Source organism: Megascapheus bottae, chromosome 3 (genome assembly GCF_031878675.1).
Source record: "Megascapheus bottae isolate mThoBot1 chromosome 3, mThoBot2.hap1, whole genome shotgun sequence".
Lineage (NCBI taxonomy): Eukaryota > Metazoa > Chordata > Mammalia > Rodentia > Geomyidae > Megascapheus > Megascapheus bottae.
This window is the reverse complement of record NC_143511.1, coordinates 20303429-20309538: the sequence shown is the minus strand read 5'-3', so window position 1 is coordinate 20309538 and position 6110 is coordinate 20303429.

The window sequence follows — 6110 nt, the reverse complement described above, 5'->3', positions numbered from 1 at the left end:
TGCTAGGCAAGCACTCTACCACTAAGCCAAATTCCCGGCCCCACACAGTCAGTTTTTACAGGATGAAAACAATTAAACAAAGTTAAGGGAAAGCAGTCATTTTAAAAAAAATCCCATGGCTTATGGAGTAAGTTACCTTGAGCTTGGTGATAGGCTTAGATCTGTCTAATAACCTTAAAACACCTTGAATATTGGCAGAGCTGTTTAGTGTCCCAGATGATTTTATAACATGTTATTTGATACTAAGAACAGTTTTAGGCTTGTAAGATGAAGTACTAAGAGTTGAGATTGAAAGATGGAGCTAATAATAGTGAAGGCTTACCAGATGGCAGGCATCTGACTGGATCCTTTTTGTCAAGTGGCATGATGTAGAAATGAATAATTTTCAATTTGTGTGTGTGTGTGTGTGTGTATGCTGGTAGTTGGGACTTGAACTTAAGACCTGGGCATGGTCCCTTAGCTTTTTTTGTTTGTGGTGAGTGCTCTACTACCTGAACCACAGTTCCACTTCTGGCTTTTTGGTGGGGAAATCGAGAGAAGAATGTCATAGACATTTCTGCTCAAGTTAGTTTTGAACTGCTACCCTAAGATCTCAGCCTCCCTAGTAGCTAGGATTACAGAAGTGAGCCCAACTAACAACTGCATTTTTTTTCTTGATCTGAAACCAGGACTTGCACTCAGTACCTGACATTTCTTGTTCCATAGCAGGTACCCTACCAACTGAGCCTCACCTCCAATCCCCATAATTACAATTTTGAAGAAAGCTCAGTTTCCTTGGGCTGGGAAAGGTTAAATGACATGCCATAGTTAATCATCGACTGAGATTTTGAGGAGCACTGAGGTGTTCTTACTCCAGCTCCTAGTACTTTCCACTTGGCTGCTAAATCTCTTAGCATGACCAATCCTTGCTGTTGTTTCCCTCACAAGCTCCATGCTTGACTTCCTCTTCCTCTTCTTCTTCTGGCAGCATCGCTCCCAAAGATAAATAAAAAGCTCTGTAAGCCCAGGCTCAGACTTATGATGTCTTAAGAATATATTCTTTTCTTTTTTTCTTTTCTTTTTTGTGACAGATTCATTACAAGTCTGTTAGTTTAGAAAAGGGAGCTCATCTACAGTTTGTACTGAGATAAATCAAACAAGTTTGGTTTTAACACTGAGCACTTAAGTAGCCTCAAAAACACGTGGCTCTTCGATTTCCTTGTTTATCAACTGGTGTCATACTTACGGTTGACTTAAGTATTCATAGATACTTAATAGGTTTGTGGCAGCCCAGGTAGCATGAAAAATGCAAAACATTTTGTGATTCTGTATGTATTTGGGTGAAAAAGTCTAGAATGTAAAAGAGAGCTCTCTAAGCCATAAAGACTTGAATTCCAGACTTAGGTGATTTTTATCACCTAACATCTCATAATTATACAGTTGTTATAAGGATTAAATAAAGTAAGGGAGGTAAAGTACTGTCAAAATTACATTTCAAAATGTTAGAAAAAAACATGACTCATACAAATATGAAGTGAAGCCTGTCTCAAAGATGTCTTTAAACTATTAATGAGGGAACTGACAAGATGGTAAGACTGGTTCAGAAAGATGCAGAGGCAGTAAAGCATTTATGAAGACTGAAAAAAATGCTTCCATCTGATAGTTAATGTAATACGAGATTGACTAATGTATAGTATGGTAAACTGTAACATCTAGGATGGGCTTCCTTATTGGATCACCTGCATCTCTACTGGACACATTTAATCACCACCCCTGTTGACAGGGGTGGTGATTGTTTTCTGAAGCCATTTTTTAGTTTTCACAACCAAAGGGGAGGAGGAGTGCTAGCTGGCTTGTGGTTGGTGAAAGAGCAGTGATGTTAGTAAAGATTCTTCAGTGTACAGGCAGTACTCACAATGAGATATCCAGCCATAAATGCCATCCATGCTGAGCATGAGAAACTGGCTACCAGTTTCTACAAGTGAGCCTCTGCCCCTATATGACCTCCTGTATCCCAAACAACCAAGTTAAATAAAGGTACACATTCCTGGACAACCGGCCACCCCCTCCTAAGCCAGTGAACTCCAGGTCACACAACCCTGAAAAGGCATGCAGGTGCTCTGTTGCCCACTTCTAAGTTTTAGAAACACTTCTTTACATTTCATCAAACGTAGTACACAGAAGGTGTTCAATAAACTCTACCTATTACTGTTAAATGTATAGGCTTCCAAGTAAAAAGCCCATATAGATGTACAATGAAACAAACTTGGCACCAGACGTTGGAGTTTTTGAAGAACATTGACAGAGTTTATTAACATCACTGTTAGAAGTTTCTTTCCCTCCCTCCCTCTCTTCCTTACTTTCTTCCTTCTTTCTTCCTGTGAATCTGATGATGGGGCTTGAAGTCCTTGAGCTTTTTTTTTGCTCATTTGAGCTACAGCTCTACTTCCTGGAAGTTATCCTTCTTCCTTTCTCTTTCTTTAAAGCCCACTGTGAGAAACACAACCTATGAAATCACAAGAATGTAAAACTAAAAAGTCACTAGGTTGTAAAGATATAATAATATTATCAGATGAAATAGAGAATTAATTTAACTTGAAATCTGTATTAGAAAAATGTGGAAAATAGCTAAGATGTTTAGTTGAGAAGTAGATATGCTTAAAATACAAAGTATAGGAATATTATAGTATCTGTTACAAAAGCCAATACTTAGTAACTGTTTTCATAGACCAGACTAACTTAGATACTTAAAACATTTCTTTTTTTAAATTTTATTTTATTTTTTATTGTAATTAGTAAAAGGGTTACATGATATTGATACTTAAAACATTTCTATCTTGTCCAAACATACTTCATTATATGATATCTAGGAAACAACTTGAAGTAACTTCAATCTAAAACACTTAACAAAATTATTAATCTTTTTATTATATGGGAGAAGTATATTTGATAAATGTGTAATAATATTTCTTTTTCTAAAACTGTAACACATGACCATTAAGAAATCTTAAAATGAGTTACTTAGCTCTTCGATTAAAAAAAAAAGGAATCCTGCCAGTTGTAATCTTTTTTTGAGCTCAATGAATAAAAAATTTAAGTGACTTGGCAACTAATGTAGGATTTAAGTACTTCATATTATTTTAAGGAAGTTATTTAGATTATTTTCTTATGGGTCCTTTGAGATCTTGCATATAACCTTCCTATTAATAGATGGTAAATTATATTTCAAGTAGTAGCCCTGCGCTGTGCGAGGCCCTAGGTTCAATCTCAGTATTACAAAAAAAAAAGAAAAAGAAAAAGGGAAATAAAATCTGCAAGTAAACTTGGTTCTGTTTTCACGTATGCATGTAATTATAACTGGTACATGTGTGAACATCGATCAAGGTAACTTAAGCATATGAGTGAAGTTAGGAGAGATGGGAAAATGATGGAAGGTATATTATTGATGCATTCTACTTTGACATGTTGAATGGACACTCTTGTACAATTTCTTAAAGCCTGAAGGGAAAACCGAATTTCTCCTTTATGTGAGCTTTTGCCTTTAATTCTTGTTGCTCAAAAGGCTAAGATCAGTATATTGAGATGGGAAATCAGTCTTGCCAGTAAAGTGTATAAGATTCTTATCTTCAGTTATCTACCCAAAAGCTAGAAGTTGAACTATTGCCCAGATTGTAGAGTGTTACCTTTGAGCAAAAAAGTTTAGGGGCAGTGCCCAGGCCCTAAGTTTAAGCTCCAGAACCAGCATACACACACACACACACACACACACACACACACACACACACACACACACACACACATCCCACAAGAAAAATAAATTGCTTCATTTCTGGGATCTTACATTTAATGTGTTTGGACTGTGCCTGACTACCCATAACTGAAACCTCAGCTAAGGGGCACTAATGTGTAAGGAAATGCTCTTTCCAGACACCTTGTTCTGGTTTACCAGGGCAGCTATATCTAGTTGTAACTCTCAACAAATTTACTTTCCCCATTTTGGGGGAAATCTTTCCTTACCTCATCCTGTTTCTGGCAGCTCTTAGCATTATTTGGCATTAGATATCTCTAGATTCTTCTAGTCTTTGGACTTTTTCCCTCCCCGTTTTACAAGGACATCACTCAAACCTATCCTAATTCACTATTATAGGGATCTCATCTTGATTTTCCTTGTTTTGCCAATTGGGGGGCTTGAACTCAGGGCCTGGACTCTATCCCTGAGCCTCTCTGTGCTCAAGGCTAGCTCTCCACCGGTTGAGCCACAGCACCACTTCCAGAGATCTCATTTTAACTGATGGTACGTGCAATCTTCTCTATGTTTGTAGGATTTTGTGGGGCGGGGGTGGAGTAGAGGAGTTTGAACTCAGGGCCTTAGTTTGCTAGGCAAAATACCACGTGAGCCACACTTTTGGCAAGTCTCTTTTTTGGGGGGAGGGTGTGCAGGATCTGAACTTTATCTCAGACAACTGGCAGGTGCTCTATCGCTCAAGTCATACCCCCAGCCCAATAATCTCTTTTAATCTTAAAGACAATTAGCTTCTTTAGCCCCTGACAGTGGAGTATGCTATTATGTCCCTATTTTATTGTAAAGATGATGTAAAAGGGGTTACAGTTATGGAAGTCAGGTAGTAAGTACATTTCTTTTCAAACAGTGTCACCTTTTCCCTCGTTTCTCCCAGTTTTTTCCCTCCTGACCCTTCCACACCCATAAGTTGTATAGTTCATTTTGAACATATGTTTGTAATTTTGCACTAATGACCTGTTTCTGGATTTGTGTGATTTTTTTTAAATAAAATTTTACATCCTCTTATCACAGGTTATGTCATCTTAATTAGAAACCAAAAACATCCAATTTACAATTTCCATCTCATTCTACTTGCATACAGAAGTGAATGCCTATTTTGCCTTTTCCACATCTGGACAGTTTTTCTTAGCTCTCCATTACTCACAGAGGACTGAAGGAAAAGCAGGAGCCTAAATCCTAAGATCAGCACAGCCACGAAGTATCACAGAGCTTCCCACAGCTCCTTGGCCCTGGCTTACCTACGGATTTGGCTTGCACTCCCTAAGCTCTAAAAGTCACACAGAAAGAATACTGCATTTCTCCTGACCCAGCTCTTGTCTTTCCAGGCTTCTTGATTTGCAACCTTCAAAGGTGGTGGGAGGGAAAGATCGTATATTTTGGCACTTAAAAAAAAAAACCAACTTTACTTTGCTCTAAAGTGAAAAAAAAAACATGTATGCATCTGAACTTGATAGTGAGATTGTGGTTTGGCCTTGACCCCTGCTAAGCTAGCTGCATGGCGCTCGACAGGTCACTAGCTCTGGTTTCAATTTCTACACTTAGAACAGCATTGAAGCAGTTGATACAGCTCCAATATTTTATGATTCTAAGGAGTATCCCAAGTTTATCCTTAAAAGGAAAACTGGTGGTTCTGAATCTCATCCATGAGTGTTATGGGGTTATGCACTTTAATATCAACCTTCAGCATGCTGGGAGTGCTTTTAAACTTTCCCTCCTGGGCTTAATGCTAAGAACCTACCTAAGAAGTCTTCTTATAGCAAACTCATCTTAAAGGAATGGAAAGTACAGACTTCAGCAGACTTGCTCCTTGTCAAATACTGATTTTGTCTTTCTAAATAGAGTATCACCACGACTGCTTTGGTAGAGTCCTTATTCTGTGAGACAGGACTCACAAAAATGAAACACTGGAATTTTTCCCAAACTCCTGATTTATATCCTGTTGATAATAGGAAGCAAAAAAAGTATACCTTTTCCAAACTGTTTGAATGTTTCCTTTTTAATGCCTGTTGCTCAGTGCCCCCCCACCCTTACCCAAGGGGGCCACCCCTGCAAGATGCAACAAAGAGAAAAGTGTGAAGTGTGAAAATGAGATGATGGTCTATCAGTAGCCTTCTGTGGAGAGGGTAGGGGAAGAGGGCATTTTGGCAAATGAATTTTGGAATTCTTGGAAATGAAACTTGAACTACTATTTGTATATCCTCCCTCCCTCCCTCTCTCTCTCTCTCCCTCCCTTCCCTTCTCCTCCTTCTTCTCCCCCACCTTGCCCTCTCTCCTTCTCTCCACCCTGGGGCTTGAACTCAGGGCCTAGGCACTGTCCCTGAGCCTCTTT